Here is a 19,122-nt window from a genome sequence, read left to right as displayed (position 1 = left end):
CCATTACTTCATCAGTGAAGCATAGGGGGTGTGCGGCGCCTTTATGCCGGGCTACGTCACGACGCAGTTCAAATGAGTCTGGTTTGTTGTATTCGGCCCAGCCGGATTTGTTTTTAGTATATCCGGTGTGAAGGTCATCATCAGGCGTTGGGGCACGCCCCCTTGATCCGTAGATCGATCTTGAATGTCCTGCTTTGTTTTTCAATTTGACTCGCAGGTCATGCATGAAGCCCCGGGCCTTTGTGTTTTTTCTTGTTTGGCGGCGGGGTGCGGGCTGGAATTCAGGCTGATACGCTGCTTTGTCTCGGCTGTGAGGTGGCCGGTCAGCCGCATCGTGCGCTGGTAGTGCGTGGACTTTAATGCCTCCTCCTCGAGCTGAGGTAGCAACCTGCGCTTTGGGTAAATTTTGGTTGGGCGCTCGAGTCCGTATTGCTCGGCTGCTAGGACCTCAGTCCATCTATCAGTTAGCAGATCTTGATGAGCTTGGAGCTGCTGCTGCTTTTTCTTCAGGCTTTTTGCAGTGGCTATAAGACGGCGCTTGAAGCGCTCCTGCTCGGCGGGATCCTCAGGCACGATAAATTCTTCGTCGCCAAGGCTCACTTCGCCTTCGAGAGGGGCATGTAATTGTCATCCTCTAGTTCTCCATCTGTTGCTTGTTCCTTAGGGCTAGCTTGCCCATCCTCCTGCTCGTCCTACTCGAAGTCTGGCTGGGCGGGATTGTTTTCGTCTTCGGCACCATCCGGATTGCTATCATCTCTTGTGGCAGTATCACTAATTTTACCATGGTGGGGCTTAGAGTGGTGCCTATGACGCCGGTGCTTAGATTGCTTCTCAAGGGGATTATCATATGTTGCCTCATCGCCATTGTTTTCTTTGGGGGTGTCCACCATGTATATATCATATGATGAGGTGGCTGTCCAGCGCCCTGTGGGCGGTGGGTCCTGTTCTTCTCCAGCATCGTCGTCCATACCGTCGATGTCTTCGGAGTCAAAATCAAGCATGTCGGTGAGGTCATCGAGAGTGGCTACCAAGTGGGTGTTGGGTGGGCAACGAATTTCTTCATCGTCTGCTTCACACTCAAGCCGGACATAGTTCGGTCAGGAGCCTCCTGACAGGGAGAGAGACTTTAGTGAGTTTAGCACGTCGCCCAAGGGCGAGTGCTGAAAGATATCCGTGGAGGTAAACTCCATGATCGGTGCCCAATCAGATTCGATAGGCACGGACGCGCGTGCTTCGAAATGTATGGTCGGAGACGAGTCCGAGGGTCCGACGACACATATCTCTTTGGAGGTGAAGTGTGTGTTCGGCTCTATCACGGATGAGTGTGCGGCCTCCGTGGCGGGGTCCATCCACCCATCCTCGGATGGCACGATCTGCTCTAGATTAAGGGTCAGGGCAGCTGTCGGTGTCAAAACCGGCGGATCTCGGGTAGGGGGTGCTGAACTGTGCATCTAAGGCTAATGGTAACAGGAGACTAGGGACATGATGTTTACCCAGGTTCGGGCCCTCTCGATGGAGGTAATACCCTACTTCCTGCTAGATTGATCTTGATGATATGAGTATTACAAGTGTTGATCTACCACGAGATTAGAGAGGCTAAACCCTAGAAGCTAGCCTATGGTCTGATTGTTGTTGTGTCCTACGGACTAAACCCTCCGGTTTATATAGACACCGGAGGGGGCTAGGGTTACACAGAGTCGGTTACAGAGAAGGAGATCTACATCCGAATCACCAAGCTTGCCTTCCACGCCAAGGAGAGTCCCATCCGGACACGGGACGAAGTCTTCAATCTTGTATCCTCATAGTCCAACAGTCCGGCCAAAGCATATAGTTCGGCTGTCCGGATACCCCCTTATCAAGGACTCCCTCAGTAGCCCCTGAACCAGGCTTCAATGATGATGAGTCCGGCGTGTAGATTGTCTTCGGCATTGCGAGGCAGGTTCCATCTCCGAATACTCCAAGATAAATTCCGAACACAAGGACCATGTCCGGCTCTTCACGTACCGTCGTAGAGAGAACAATAATCCATGAATCTAATATGCTGACAGCCCTTCGTAGCGTGACAGCACGCCGTGGTCCGGTCATTATTCAAACCGCTTTTCACATCCAGCTCCCGCACACATCGTGAGGCGGTTTCTTTGGCACGTCTTGTCAAAGCAGACATCGTGTCCCCTTATCACGAGATCTCCACCAATACGGGTATGGGTAACCCAACCAGCGCCATCAATCGAGGCGCTTGGAAAATAAATGATTTCAAGAGGCAAGTGGGGAGGCACACATTCAGCACTGCCTTTATAAAGGGACAAGGATCTCCCGTCTTCACCCACGCCTTCTTCCTCCTTCGCTCATCCGTTCTCACACTCTCGAGCTCCAGCGCCCAAGCTCTCACCTTCTCCGTAGGAATGCAGCATGCCCGGAGCGGGAGGCAAGTGCATGGCCTCCTCTGTTAAAGAGGAGGACATTACCAAGCTTCGGGTGGTTGGATACCTCGCTGAGAGCATTGCGCACAGGCTTCAGGCAGAGGGATAGATTACCCCCACCCCAAAGTCTCGGGAGAGAGTAGTATTTCTCCCTCACTTCGTCCGTGGACTAGGATTTCCACTGCACCCGTTCGTCCGTGGGCTCATGTATTACTACGGGCTAGATTTTCATGACCTAGCCCCGAATTTCGTCCTCAACATCTAGGTGTTCATTGTCGTGTGCGAGGCCTTCCTCCGCATCAAGCCTCACTTTGGCCTATGGTTGAAAATCTTCTACGTGAAGCTGAAGATCATGAGTGGCCAACAGGCGGAGTGCGGAGGCGCCATGGTGGGCAAGATGCCCAACGTCACATGGCTTGATGGCTCCTTCGTGGAGACCATAAAAGGGTGGCAATCAGGGTGGTTATACATCACTGAGCCATGCGACGCCAACTGGGAAAAGAAGGACCTGTCTTGGGGCGAACCCACGGAGCTGACCGGACTCGAGACCTGCATCAAAAGTCCGAGGGACAAGAAGATCAAGCTTGTCAACGTGGTCCAGGTCATGCTCATTCGCCGGATTCTCCCGTGTCAATGACGGGCATATGATATGTGGGAGTTCGACCCGGCCGAACACCAGATGCTATTGGAACTCTTTGACACAACGCACAAAGACGTCTAGAAGGTACTGTTCAAGGCCAGTGAAGCTCCTCCCCCCTTTCCAAGGATCGTGGGCTCAGCGCAAAGCGCCTCGCCAGTCCTGTAAGTCCTCTGACTATTACAAGATGTTCCTTTCCTAGTACATTCGTGGGAGGATTTTTAAGTCACCATGCTGACCAAATAGGATTGGATGGAGAAGGCGGAGCAGATTGACTGTCCGGCTCCGTTGCCTGAGGACCCAGTAGACGCACTGGTTCCGGCACCTTACAAGGCACCGGAGAAAAAGCCCGAGAAGAAGGCCACGGGGACCCGGAAGGGTCTCCGGCGCGAGGCGGCATCAGACGCCTCACCAGAAGATGACGAGGCGCACTCCTCCCACGAAGGGGAGGAGAAAAAGAGGAAGGCCGCCTCAATTGAGGGGGCCGAAGGGTCCAAGAAGGCGGCCGCGGGGACCAGAAAGGGTCTCCGGCGCAGGGCCGTGATAAAATCATCATCCGAAGATGACGAGGAAGATTCCCCCTGAAGACGGGGGGGACATGAAGAAATGCCCCCTCCCCGTACTGGGGAGGATTAAGAAAAGGAAGGCCGCCCCATCGGGGGAGGCCGGGACGCCGAAGAAGGGAAAGGCGTCCCTTCCAGATCACTCCTCAACCACTCCTTATAGCGACAAGGAATGGCTGCCCAGGGGCAAGCCCCGGGCGAGGTCGTAAGTATCCGCATTCTGTAATATTTTTTCATGCGACTTTGACCTTATGGCTTGCAATAACACCGAACACGTATATGCAATCCGGTCGGGTCCAATCTCGGGGTGTCCTCTTCGGAGGAGTCTCTGGGCGAGTCGGAGATGAATTCACTCCCGACGGCCACCTCCCCATGACCTGCAGATGACACCGAGGTGTTGTTCCGAAGGATACCAGAGCAGGAGGCGACGGCTCCGAAGACGCTCCAAGGCGAAATCCCAGACGCCTGGTGCATGGGGGGTAAGACCCCCATGGATTATGTTGACGAGAGCCACAGCAAGTCTGGCTCCCAGCCGGTTACTGCACTGGAGCCTCCAAAGGTTCCAGATTCCAGAAGGTAGCCCCTCGCGAAGGAGAGCGAGCCGGCCGTGCCGATGACCTCCGCCCAGCCGGAGGCATCGGGTAATTTGCTGGAAGTGCTTCGAGGCGCTTCCATCGATGATGAGCATCGAACTCTTATGAGTACGGTGATTGAGAAGGTTCGGTTCGCCAAGAGCGGATTGACCGAAGCCTACACCAGCCTACTAACAGGCTTTGAGGTAAGTAACGAAAAAGTGTGAGGAAATATCACATGATAGACAGTATCCCCTGATACTCTGGTTGGTGTTCAGGAGAAAAAGCCAAACGGAGGGTCAACCAAAAAACCACATGAAGCTAATAGTACTTGTCTATGTGAACAAACAGGCATTGCTGCTGACCGCCGATGCGCGCACGGTGAGGTTGCCGGACTCAAGTGTGAACTGGGACAGGCCAGAGAAGAGCTCAGCCTCGTGAAGAAGAAGCTCGAGGAGAACAAAGGCAAGAAAAACCCCGTCCGTGTGTCGTATAGAGGAGAAAAAAGTGATGATGCTAACAAAAAAGCATCATGGTTTTTGATAGGAACCGCGACCAAAGTGGCGGCCCTGAAGAAAGCGCTGTCTGCAGCCGAAGCCAAGGTGGCTACAGAGCGCACCGAGCACGAGAAGCAAGATGCTCGGGTGGGAGAGGTACAGCAAGAGCTCCAGGAGCTCGGCAAGAAATTCGAGTCCTTGGAGCGTGATTTCAAGACGCAAGAGTCAGAGCTTGCAAAGGCCCTCGAGAGTGCGATAGACACCAAGGCCGAAGCCCAAAAGGCCCTCCAGGAGATCCAAGTGGCCAAGAAGATAGCGGAGGGTAAGACATTTTTTATGCAAAGCAAGCATGTGGAGGAGTCATTTCTGTTACTTACACGAATTCGGAGCTCTCCAGGGGCTTTCGCAGATCTTCCACATAGCATTTCGGATGCCGTGCAGTTCTATCATGCTGAAGAGGGGAGCTCAAAGGAGAAGCTGTTCTAGTCCCAATACATTGGAACCGAACACCCGATGCCTCTAAGTGACCAACTGAAGCAACTGGTCGAACTCCACAATGCGACTGAACGGGCCATGAAGGACCTCATAGTCCGGATGTGGCTTGGCGAGCCCCTACCCGGCAGCTACTTTGGCCTGATAAAGCGGATGGTGCATGCCTGTCCACGGCTAGAAGTTATCAAGCATTCCGTTTGTATTGAGGGTGCCCGACGGGCCTTTGCCCGCGCGGAGATGCATTGGGCCAAACTGGATGCTGAGAAGCTCGTGAAGGATGGACCCCCGGAGGGTAAGTTGCATCGCTACCCCGAAAAATATTATGATGGCGTTATGAAAGGCACTCGGTTTGTGGCGAATGAATGTCCTAAGAACATAATTTTTGAGTGAATGTACTCATGTCATCTTTATAATATGAGAACGATTTTGTCTGCGCTATATAACGCTTTGTTTGATTTGAAATATTACCTTCTCTACGACCGTTTATCAAAATCTGAGAGTAGGCCAGTCGTCGGCTTCCGCCCCCTTGTAACTAGTACTGGGGTGTTCGTGGAAAACCCTAACACTCTTTAGCCAAATTCTTGGTCCTTTAAGGAAGTGTTTAGCGCAGCGAACAAGGCAATCGGACTATTCGGCTTTATAACTCTCACTTGGCCATAGAAGTCTATAATTTTAAATTTCGGTGAAACCCGTAGTATTCGGAAGGCCGAACTGGGGCACTATACACGCCTAAATCGGGCAAGGCTGATTCCTCGCCTGAAGCGGAAAAAATCTTGAAGGATTTAGTACCTCACGAACAGCGACCAGCTCTCGCCGCATCATGACGGTAAGTTTTCGGCTTTCTCTACTGAGGTGCTCGTCCGGAAGAACCAGGACACAATTGCAGTAGTTCTCCCTGTGCTACCTTAGCCGATATAACGAAACGTAAGGTACCAAAACAAGGGAGCCGGGCTAACCCAACTATTGACCCAAGACATGATTCGGAGCTGATGCATATAATGCTATAAGTTCGGGGTGCCGCATTGTCGAAAGTGTTCGAACTTTTCTTGCGATATTATGGGGCTCGATAAGAAGCCCCTGGCAAACTGAGCGTACCGAAGTGTACGGATGCAATATTAAATAAATATTCAAGGGAAAATATGAAGATATTAGTAAATAGTTGACGCTGTTATACTGTTTCCCATTGCTATTTGTATAATATGTCAAGGCGTATGTTTACAATTAATGCATTAAGCAAAACAAATAGGACCATTTGACATGTCCTATCCAAGGGCAGGCTGCATGCAGGTATGTAAAACAGGTATAACGATCATTAACAGAGACCACCTGGGTACTCCCTTGTGTGCAAAGCCTCTTGCCTCCTTGGTGTTCCCTCCTATAATGAGTCCGGTTATCCGATCTCTCTGAAGGAGCTGCCCGAAAGTAGGGTCCTGAAAGAAAGAAACAAAAAAATGGTATGTGGGCCTCATGGCGGTTGAACCGCACTGCAGGCCGCATTGTCGTCTCGCCTCCACCTATGCCCATGGTATTTTAAGTGTGTATTTGTGTACGCGTGGCACGAATGCCGCCTGGATGGGACTGGGGTGGAGGCCGGATTGCTAATCGAGCTCTTGGCATGCCTGACGGTCCTGTTGTGGGGTGCTCCAGACTCGCTTGACTGTGTTCGGGGTTGTCGTTGCCGAATTGGCTGTTTGTCGAAGGAGGCTGCTTTGTACTTCTGCCGCGAGGGCTGCAGTGTGCTCTTCTGTACGGAGGGAGCAATCAGTGTTTCCATTAACTGTTATAACACCGCGAGGTCCCGACATTTTGAGCTTGAGGTATGCATAGTGTGGTACCGCATTGAATCGAGAAAACGCAGTTCGTCCAAGTAGTGCATGATAGCCACTACGGAAAGGGATGATATCGAAGATTAAATTCTCGCTTCGGAAGTTATCTAGAGATTCGAAGACTACTTCCAGTGTTATTGAGCCCGTACAACGGGCCTCTACCCATGGAATTACACCCTTGAAGGTGGTTTTGGTGGTTTTTATCCGTGATGGAGTGATGCCCATTTTGCGTACTATGTCCTGATAAAGCAGGTTCAGGCTGCTGTCACCGTCCATCAGGACTCGCGTGAGGTGGAATCCGTTGATGATTGGGTCAAGTACCAATGCGGCTGAGACGCCGTGACGGATGCTGGTTGGATGGTCCCTATGATCAAAGGTGATCGGGCAGGATGACCATGGGTTGAACTTTGGGGCGACGGGTGATACGTCTCCAACGTATCTATAATTTTTTATTGTTCCATGCTATTATATTACCCCTTTTGGATGTTTATGGGCTTTATTTTACACATTTATATCATTTTTGGGCCTAAACTACTAACCGGAGGCCCATCCCATATTGTTGTTTTTTTGCCTATTTTAGTATTTCGAAGAAAAGGAATATCAAACGGAGTCCAAATGGAATGAAACCTTCGGGAGCATGATTTTTGGAATGAACGTGATTCGGAGAGCTTGGAGTGCAAGTCAAGAAGCTTCCAAGGGCCCCACGAGATAGGGAGCCACGCCCCCCTGTAGGGCGCGCCCCCTATCTCGTGGGCCCCTCGGGCGTCCACCGACGTACTTCTTCCTCCTATATATGCCTACGTACCCCGAAAACATCCAGGGGCACCATGAAACACAATTTCCACCGCCGTAGCCTTCTGTATCCGCGAGATCCCATCTTGGAGCCTTCGCCGGCACTTTGCCGGAGGGGGAATCGACCATGGAGGGCTTCTACATCAACATCCTTGCCCCTCCTATGAGTTGTGAGTAGTTTACCACAGACCTACGGGTCCATAGTTATTAGCTAGATGGCTTCTTCTCTCTTTTTGGATCTCAATACATTGTTCTCCCCCTCTCTTGTGGAGATCTATTCAATGTAATCTCTTTTTGCGGTGTGTTTGTCGAGATCCGATGAATTGTGGGTTTATGATGAGATTTATCTATGGAGAATAATTGAATCTTCTCTGAATTCTTTTATATATGATTGAGTTATCTTTCCAAGTCTCTTCGAATTATCAGTTTGGTTTGGCCTACTAGATTGATCTTCCTTGCCATGGGAGAAGTGTTTATCTTTGGGTTCAATCTTGTGGTGTTCTTACCCAGTGACAGAAAGGGTTGCAAGACACATATTGTATTGTTGCCATCGAGGATAACAAGATGGGATTTATATCATATTGCATGAGTTTATCCCTCTACATCATGTCATCTTGCTTAATGCGTTACTCTGTTCTTATGAACTTAATACTCTAGAATCAGGAAGGAGTCGTTCGATGTGTGGAGTAATAGTAGTAGATGCAGGCAGGAGCCGGTCTACTTGTTATGGACGTGATGCCTATATACATGATCATGCCTAGATAACATCATAATTATTCTCTTTTCTATCAATTGCTCGACAGTAATTTGTTCACCCACCGTAATACTTATGCTATCTTGAGAGAAGCCGCTAATGAAACCTATGGCCCCCGGGTCTATCTCTTATCATATTTGCTTTCAATATACTTATTTGCATCTTTACTTTTTGCATCTATATTATAAAATACCAAAAATATATTTATCTTATCTTATTATCTTTATTAGATCTCACTTTCGCAAGTGGCCGTGAAGGGATTGACAACCCCTTTATTGCGTTGGTTGCGAGTTCTAAGTTTGTTTGTGTAGGTGCGTGGGACTTTTGAGGAGCCTCCTACTGGATTGATACCTTGGTTCTGAAAACTGAGGGAAATACTTACGCTACACTTGCTGCATCACCGTCTCCTCTTCGGGGAAAACCAACGCTAGCTCAAGACGTAGCAAGAAGGATTTCTGGCGCCGTTGATGGGGAGGTCTTCGCTCAAGTCAAGACATACCAAGTACCCATCACAAACCCATCTCCCTCACATTTACATTATTTTCCATTTGCCTCTCGTTTTCCTCTCCCCCACTTCACCCTGGTCGTTTTATTCGCCCTCTCTTTCCCAATCTCCTCCTCTCTTTTCGCTTGCCTTCTTTTGTGTGCTTGTTTGCTTGTTTGACCTTATGGCAGCGCCTAAGGGTCCTGACCACCTTCTCAGAAGGATGGATGAGATTGAATCAAATATTAGAAGCTTTATGAATTTGCAATTTGAGCATAATAATTTCTTTAGAAAAGAGATTAAGGAACAAAAAAGTTTTTTGGGTTTTATGAACAAAGAGCTTGATGATATGAACGAAGAATTCTATGGTGTTAATGCTGAAATTACCCGACTTGAAAATGCTATAGCCAAAATTTCTGACAAGCAAGCCACCTTAGTCAATAAGATGGCCGCTAAACCAGAAAAATTACATGAAAATAATGATGAGGATCTTAAAGTTATTGACGCGTCTCCTATTAGATCTATGTTTTGCAATATGAATTTTGATAATTATGGGACTGATGATGAATCAACTTTGCCTAGAAGGCGTCCTAAGAATTCGCAGTCTTTTGATCTTTCGCTAAATTTGGTAAAAGAGAGATTGGAGAATACTCAACTTTTAATAATGTTGAACCTACTATCTCGGATTTCAAGGAATTTGACTATGATAATTGCTCTTTAAAAGGTTGTATTTCCTTGTTGCAATCCGTTGTTAATTCTCCTCATGCTTATAGTCAAAACAAAGCTTTTACCAAACATATTGTTATGCCTTGATGCAATATTATGATGAAAAACTTAATTTGCAAGTTTCTATACCTAGAAAAATTAATGATGAGTGGGAACCTACTATAAAGATTAGAATTAAAGATTATGAGTGTTTTGCTTTGTGTGATTTGGGTGCTAGTGTTTCCACGATTCCGAAAAATTTATGTGATATTCTAGATTTCCATGATCTTGAAGATTGCTCTTTAAATTTGCACCTTGCGGATTCCACCATTAATAAGCCTATGGGGAGGATCAATGATCTTCTTAATGTTGCAAATAGAAATTTGGTGCCCGTAGATTTTATCGTTCTGGATATAGATTGCAATCTTTCTTGCCCTATTATTCTTGGTAGACCTTTCCTTAGAACGATTGGTGTGATTATTGATATGAAGGAAGGGAATATTAGATTCCAATTTCCCTTAAAGAAAGGCATGGAGCACTTTACAAGAAAGAAAGTCAAATTACCTTATGAATCTATCATGCATGCTACTTATGAATTTAGTGCCAAAGATGGCACTACTTAAATCTATCTCGCTTTTTATGCCTAGCTAGGGGCGTTCAACGATAGCGCTAGTTGGGCGGAAACCGAATTTTCTTTATGTTATTTGTTTTTGTTCCTGATTAGTAATAAATTTTGTTTCTACTTTCTGTTTAGATGTGTTTTCATGTTTTATTTAGTGTTTGTGAAAAGTAGAACCTATCGGATAAACTATGATGATGGTTGATTTGATTCTTCTGAAAAACAGAAACTTTGCGCTCACGAGAAAACATTCAATAAATCACAGAAACGAGATTTTGCATTGATTCTTTTTGCTGATGATCAATAAACAACCTTTCCAGTACGTCCTATTTTGGTAGGATTTTTAGAGTTCCAGAAGTTTGCGTTAGTTACAGATTGCTACAGACTGTTTTGTTTTTGACAGATTCTGTTTTTCGTGTGTTGTTTGCTTATTTCAATGCATCTATGGCTAGTAAATTAGTTTATAAACCATAAGGAAGTTGGAATACAGTAGGTTTAACACCAAAATAAATAAAGAATGAGTTCATTGCAGTACCTTATGTGGTGGTTTTGTTTTCTTTCACTAACGGAGCTTATAAGATTTCCTGTTGAGTTTTGTGTTGTGAAGTTTTCAAGTTTTGGGTAAAGCTTTTATGGACTATGGAATAAAGGGTGGCAAGAGCCTAAGCTTGGGGATGCCCAAGGCACCCCAAGATATTCAAGAATAGCCAAAAGCCTAAGCTTGGGGATGCCCCGGGAAGGCATCCCCTCTTTCGTCTTCGTTCATTGGTAACTTTACTTGGAGCTATATTTTTATTCGCCACATGATATGTGTTTTGCTTGGAGCGCCGTGTATTATATTAGTCTTTGCTATTTAGTTTACCACAATCATCCTTGCTGTACACACCTTTTGAGAGAAGCCTATTTGATTAGAATTTGCTAGAATACTCTATGTGCTTCACTTATATCTTTTGAGATTGATAGTTTTTGCTCTAGTACTTCTCTTATATCTTTTAGAGCACGGCGGTGTCTTAATTTTGAAGAAATTCCTAGTATCTCATGCTTCACTTATATTAATTTGAGAGTCTTTTAGAACAGCATGGTATTTTCTATGGTTACAAAGTTGGTCCTAGAATTATGAGCATCCAAGTTGGGTATAATAAAAACTATCATAGAAAAAGAATTGGATGCTATGATCAACTTGATGCTTGATAATTGTTTTGAGATATAAAGGTAGTAATGTTAGGGTCATGCTAGTGGATAATTTTGGAATTGAGAAATACTTTTGTTGAAGTTGGCAAGTCCCGTAGCATGCACGTATGGTAAAAGTTGTGTGACAAATTTGTTGCATGAGGTGCTCTTTTGAGTGTCTTCCTTATGAGTGGCAGTCGGGGACGAGCGATGGAATTTTTCCTACCAATCTATCCCTCTTGGGGCATGCGTAGTAGTACTTTGCTTCGAGGGCTAAGTAGATTTTTGCAATAAGTATATGAGTTCTTTATGACTAATGTGAGTCCATGGACATACGCACACTCATCCTTCCACTTTGCTAGCCTTTCTTATTACCGCGCAACTCTCGCCGGTATTGAACCCATTATTTACCTTCCTACAAACAGACACCATACCTACCTATCATGGCATTTCCATAGCCATTCCGAGATATATTGCCATGCAACTTTGCACCGTTCCGTTTATTATGACACGTTCCATTATTGTCATATTGCTCTTTTGCATGATCATGTAGTTGACATCGTATTTGTGGCAAAGCCACCTTCATAATTTTCATACATGTCGCTCTTGATTCATTGCATATCCCGGTACACCGCCGGAGGCATTCATATAGAGTCATACCTTGATCTAGCTTTGAGTTGTAATTCTTGAGTTGTAAATCCATATAAGTGTGATGACCTTCATTATTAGAGCATTGTCCTAGTGAGGAAAGGATGATGAAGACTATGATTCCCCCACAAGTTGGGATGAGGCTTCGGACTTTATAAAAATAAAAGAGGCCAAAGAAGCCCACCAAAAAGAGAAAGAAAAAGAAAAGAAAAAAAAGAGAAAAAGGAGAAAAAGAAAAAAGAAATAAAATGAGAGAAAAAGAGAGAAAGGACAATTGCTACTATCTCCTTTCCACACATGTGCTTCAAAATAGCACCATGATCTTCATGATAGAGAGTCTCATATGTTGTCACTTTCATATACTAGTGGGAATTTTTCATTATAGAACTTGGCTTGTATATTCCAATGATGGGCTTCCTCAAAGTGCCCTAGGTCTTCGTGAGCAAGCAAGTTGGATGCACAACCACTTAGTTTCTTTTGTTGAGCTTTCATATATTTATAGCTCTAGTGCATCCGTTGCATGGCGATCCCTACTCACTCACATTGATATCTATAGATGGGCATCTCCTAGCCCGTTGATATGCCTAGTTGATGTGACACTATCTTCTCCCACTTTTTGTCCTTACAACCACCATCATCTACCACCATAGTGCTATATCCATGGCTTGCACTTATGTATTGCGTAAGAGTTCAAAAAGCTGAAGCGTGTTAAAAAGTATGAAACAATTGCTCGGCTCGTCATCGCGGTTGTACATGATGGGAGTATTTTGTGTAATGAAAATGAGGCATGGCCTAACTATATGATTTTGTAGGGATAAGCTTTCTTTGGCTATGTTATTTTGATAGGACATGATTATTTGTTAGTATGCTTCGAAACATTATTTTTTTTATGTTTTATAAGCTTTTATTTTGAATCATTTGGATCTGAACATTCATGCCACAATAAATAAAATTACATTGAGAATTATGCTAGGTAGCATTCCACCTCAAAAATATCTTTTTTATCATTTACCTACTCGAGGACGAGCAGGAATTAAGCTTGGGGATGCTTGATACGTCTCCAACGTATCTATAATTTTTTATTGCTCCATGCTATTATATTACCCCTTTTGGATGTTTATGGGCTTTATTTTACACATTTATATCATTTTTGGGACTAACCTACTAACCGGAGGCCCATCCCATATTGTTGTTTTTTTGCCTATTTCAGTATTTCGAAGAAAAGGAATATCAAATGGAGTCCAAACGGAATGAAACCTTTGGGAGCGTGATTTTTGGAACGAACGTCATCCGGAGAGCTTGGAGTGCAAGTCAAGAAGCTTCCGAGGGCCCCACGAGATAGGGAGCCGCGCCCCCCTGTCTCGTGGGCCCCTCGGGCGTCCACCGACGTACTTCTTCCTCCTATATATGCCTACGTACCCCGAAAACATCGAGGGGCACCACGAAACACAATTTCCACCGCCATAACCTTCTGTATCCGCGAGATCCCATCTTGGAGCCTTCGCCGGCACTTTGCCGGAGGGGGAATCGACCATGGAGGGCTTCTACATCAACATCCTTGCCCCTCCTATGGTTGTGAGTAGTTTACCACAGACCTACGGGTCCATAGTTATTAGCTAGATGGCTTCTTCTCTCTTTTTGGATCTCAATACAATGTTCTCCCCCTCTCTTCTGGAGATCTATTCGATGTAATCTCTTTTTGCGGTGTGTTTGTCGAGATCCGATGAATTGTGGGTTTATGATCAGATTTATCTATGGATAATAATTGAATCTTCTCTGAATTCTTTTATATATGATTGAGTTATCTTTCCAAGTCTCTTCAAATTATCAGTTTGGTTTGGCCTACTAGATTGATCTTTCTTGCCATGGGAGAAGTGTTTAGCTTTGGGTTCAATCTTGCGGTGTTCTTACTGAGTGACAGAAAGGGTTGCAAGACACATATTGTATTGTTGCCATCGAGGATAACAAGATGGGGTTTATATCATATTGCATGAGTTTATCCCTCTACATCATGTCATCTTGCTTAATGCGTTACTCTGTTCTTATGAACTTAATACTCTAGATGCAGGCAGGAGTCGGTCGATGTGTGGAGTAATAGTAGTAGATGCAGGCAGGAGTCGGTCTACTTGTTATGGACGTGATGCCTATATACATGATCATGCCTAGATAACGTCATAATTATTCGCTTTTCTATCAATTGCTCGAAGCAATTTGTTCACCCACCGTAATACTTATGCTATCTTGAGAGAAGCCTCTAGTGAAACCTATGGCCCCCGGGTCTATCTCTTACATATTTGCTTTCAATCTACTTTACTTGCATCTTTACTTTTTGCATCTATATTATAAAATACCAAAAGATATATTTATCTTATCTTATTATCTTTATTAGATCTCACTTTCGCAAGTGGCCGTGAAGGGATTGACAACCCCTTTATTGCGTTGGTTGCGAGTTCTCAATTTGTTTGTGTAGGTGCGTGGGACTTTTGAGGAACCTGCTACTGGATTGATACCTTGGTTCTCAAAACTGAGGGAAATACTTACGCTACACTTGCTGCATCACCCTCTCCTCTTCGGGGAAAACCAACGCTAGCTCAAGACGTAGCAACGGGCTCCATCGCATAGACGTCCCTAAGTGCACGCTTTCGCTCCCGTTTGGGGATGTGAGTGGCATAGATCATGTTCACTGTTTTCACCTGGGGAAATTTCTTCTGTCCCCTAGAGTTCGGACGTCGGGGCTCCTCATCATCATCGTTGTGCAGCCCCTTGTCCTTGTTCTCGGCATTTATCTTGCCGGCCTGTTTGAACACCCAACAATCTTTGTTAGTGTGATTGGCTGGTTTATCGGGGGTGCCCTGAATCTGGCATGAGCAGTCGAGTATGCGGTCCAGACTGGATGATCCCGGATTGTTTCTTTTAAACGGCTTCTTCCACTGACCGGATTTGGAGTTGCTGAATTTGGCATTGACTATCGTATCTTCGACATTGTCGCCATTGTTCTGGCACTTGTGTCTGTTGCGCTGTGGCTTTCCGTTACTGTCACGGATATCTGAAGTGCCAGAGTTTCCTGGTGCGGTGTTGCCGTGAGCCAGCCAGCTGTCCTCACCCGCACAAAAGCGGGTCATTAGTGTCGTGAGGGCAAGCCACTCGTCGCGGATATTATGCTTAAAGGCCGCCAGGGCCTCGGCGTCCGGACAATTGACAATTTGGTTCTTTTTAGTTAGGAACCGAGTCCAGAATTTCCTGGCTGACTCTCTGGGCTGTTGGGTGATGTGACTTAAGTCATTAGCATCCGGTGGTCGCACGTAGGTGCCCTGGAAGTTATCGAGGAATGCGTCCTCAAGATTTTCTCAACTGCCAACGGAGTTTGCTGGCAGGCTATTCAGCCAATGTCTGGCTGGCTATTTAAGCTTGAGTGGTAGATACTTGAAGGCATGTAGGTTATCACCGCGAGTCATGTGAATGTGGAGAAGAAAATCTTCCATCCACACCGCGGGGTCTGTTGTGCCATCTTATGACTCGATGTTAACGGGTTTAAACCCTTCTGGGAGTTAATGTTCCATTACTTCATCAGTGAAGCATAGGGGGTGTGCGGCACCTCTATGCCTGGCTATGTCGCGACGCAGTCTGATTAGGTCTGGTCGGTTATGTTCGGCCCGACCGGATTTATTAGTATTGTATCCGGTATGATGATCAACGTCATGAGTTGTTGGGCGCCGCCGTGATCCGTAGATCGATCTTGGTTGTCCTGTGTTATTTTCCAATCTGTGCTGGAAGTTCAGGCTCTTCGGCCTCCTCTTCCAGCGATTTGTGCTTTGGGTATCCCCTGATGGGGGGCTCGAGTCCGTATTCCTCGGCCGCCATCTGTCTGCGAGCAGATCTTGATCAGCTTGGAGTTGCTGCTGCTTCTTTTTCAGGCTTCTTGCAGTGGCTATAAGCCGGCGCTTGAAGCGCTCCTGCTCTATGGGATCGTCTGGTACGCTGAATTCGTCGTCACCGAGGCTCACCTCGTCTTCGGAGGGAGGCATATAGTGGTTGTCCTCCAAGTATCCGTCCGTCGCCTGTTTGTCTGGGCTAACCTGCCCGTGTTCCTATTCGGCTTGCTCGAAGGTGGGTTGATCAGGATTGTATTCCTCTTCGGCACCATCTGGATTTTCTTCTCCCGTGCCGGTGTTGCTGTGGCGGGGCTTGGAGCGGCGCCGGTGACGCCCATGCTTTGATTTCTTCCCTGAGGGGTTATCTCCTATTACCTCATTGCCATTGTTTTCTTTGGGAGTATCCACCATATATATATATATCATATGAAGAGGTGGCAGTCCAGCGCCCTATGGGCGGTGGTTCCTGTTCTTCTCCCGCATTGTCGTCTATACCGTTGATGTCTTTGGAATCGAAGTTAAGCACGTCGGTCAAGTCATCGACCGTGGCTATGAAGTGGGTGGTGGGTGGGTGATGAATTTCTTCGCCACCTGCTTCTCACTCGAGCCGAACATAGTTCGGCCAGGAATCTCCTGATAGAGAGAGAGACCTTAATGAATTTAGCATATCGCTGAAGGGGGAGTGCTGGAAGATATCCGCGGCGGTGAATTCCATTATTGGAGCCCAATCAGATTCGATGGGCATGGATGCACGCGGTCCGAGACCTACGACCGAAGGTAAGTCCGGGGGTCCAGAGACACGAATCTCCTTAGGAGCGGAGTCTGTGTTCGGCTCCAACGCCGAGGAGTGTGCGGCCTCCAGGGCGGGTTCCATCCACCCGTCCTCAGAAGGCATGACCTTCTTTGGAATGAAGTCTAGAGCCGTAGCAGGTGCGATGTTCCGAATACTGTCCGACGACATATCTAGATCATGCACGTCGTGATAGTTTGGCGCTCCTGACATGGGCCCGAATCCATCGAAGATCAAGTCTCCGCGGATGTCGTTAGTGTAGTTTAGGTTTCCAAACCTGACCTGATGGCCAGGGTCATAGCTGTCGATCTGCTCCAGATGGCCAAGCGAGTTGGCCCGCAGTGCGAAGCCGCTGAACACGAAGATCTGTTCGGCGAGGAAAGTCTCACCCAGGACGGTGTTGTTGAAGGTTGGAGGAGACATCGAGCCTTACAGTGACGACATAGAGGAACTCTCAATGAAAGCACCAATGTCGGTGTCAAAACCGGCGGATCTCGGGTAGGGGGTCCCGAACTGTGCATCTAAGGCTAATGGTCACAGGAGACTTGGGACACGATGTTTACCCAGGTTCAAGCCCTCTCGATGGAGGTAATACCCTACTTCCTACTAGATTGATCTTGATGATATGATTATTACAAGAGTTGATCTACCACGAGATCAGAGAGGCTAAACCCTAGAAGCTAGCCTATGGTATGATTGTTGTTATTGTTGTTCTGTCCTACGGACTAAACCCTCTGGTTTAAATAGACACCGGAGGGGGCTAGGGTTATGCAGAGTCAGTTACGGAGAAGGAGATCTACATCCGAATCACAAAGCTTCCCTTCCACGCCAAGGAGAATCCCATCTGGACATGGGACGAAGTCTTCAATCTTGTATCTTCATAGTCCAACAGTCCGGCCAAAGCATATAGTCCGGTTGTCCGGATACCCCCTTATCCAGGACTCCCACAACAGCCGCAGGTGTGATCTCCCGAACACCGTCCGTTGGCAGATCTAAGTCATGCTCGTCGTGACTGTTCGGCACACCTGACATGGGCTCGAATCCGTCAAAGATCAAGTCTCCGTGGATGTCGGTAGTGTAATTCAATCTTCCAAACCTGACCTAATGGCCAGGGGCGTAGCTGTCGATCTGCTCCAGATGGCCAAATGAGTTGGCCCGCAATACTAAGCCGCCGAAGACGAAGATCTGTCCGGGGAGGAAAACCTCACCCTACACCGTATCGTTGCATATTATTGAAGGAGCCATCAAGCCTTATCGTGACGACACAATGGAACTCTCAATGAAAGCACCAATGTTGGTGTCAAATCCGGCAGATCTCGGGTAGGGGGTCCCAAACTGTGTGTCTAAGGCTAATGGTAACATGAGGCGGTGGACACAATGTTTACCCAGGTTCGGGCCCTCTCGATGGAGGTAATACCCTACTTCCTGCTTGATTGATCTTGATGATATGATTATTACAAAAATTGATCTACCACGATATCGTAGAGGCTAAACCCTAGAAGCTAGCCTATGATTATGATTGTTGTCGTCCTACTGACTAAACCCTTCGGTTTATCTAGACATCGGAGGGGGCTAGGGTTACACAGAGTCGGTTATCGAGAAGGAGATCTACATATCCGAGTTGCTAAGCTTGCCTTCCATGCAAAGGAGAGTCCCTTCCGGACACGGGACGAAGTCTTTAATCTTGTATCTTCATAGTCCAACAGTCTGGCCAAAGCATATAGTCCGGCTGTCCGAGGACCCCTTAATCCAGGACTCCCTCACTCGTGAGATAAGTTAGTATAAATCAATGCAAAACTTTATCATTCTCTACCATAGAAAATCACAAGAATTATTATTGAACATTGCATACTAAATGCCTCTGCATATTTAATACTTATATCCTCAAATAGGATCATCAAATAATAAAACATATGCAAACAATGCAAACATAATAGCAATCTGCCAAAACAGTACAGTTTGTAAAGAATGCAATAGTATAAACACTTATCTAACTCAAAAAATTCAAAAAAAATTCCACACTGTAGAAAATTTGTCATAGATTGTTGTGCAAAAAGTTTCAACCTTTTATCACATTCTGACTTTTCTCAGGAATTTTTGCAACAACGACAAACTTTCTGTTTTCAAACACCAACATGTAGACTTGCAAAATAAGCATGGCAAAGGCTATACTTGACATTTTTGTTGAAAAGAAAGATGCAAAATATTGTTCTAAATAACATCAAGAAAATCCTAACAAAATAAAATGACACTCCAAGTAAAACTTATATCACGTGACGAA

The sequence above is a fragment of the Triticum aestivum genome, chromosome 5B, assembly GCF_018294505.1.
Source record: "Triticum aestivum cultivar Chinese Spring chromosome 5B, IWGSC CS RefSeq v2.1, whole genome shotgun sequence".
Taxonomy (NCBI): domain Eukaryota; kingdom Viridiplantae; phylum Streptophyta; class Magnoliopsida; order Poales; family Poaceae; genus Triticum; species Triticum aestivum.
The sequence above is the reverse complement of the archived record's forward strand: the minus strand, read 5'-3'. Positions refer to the sequence as shown.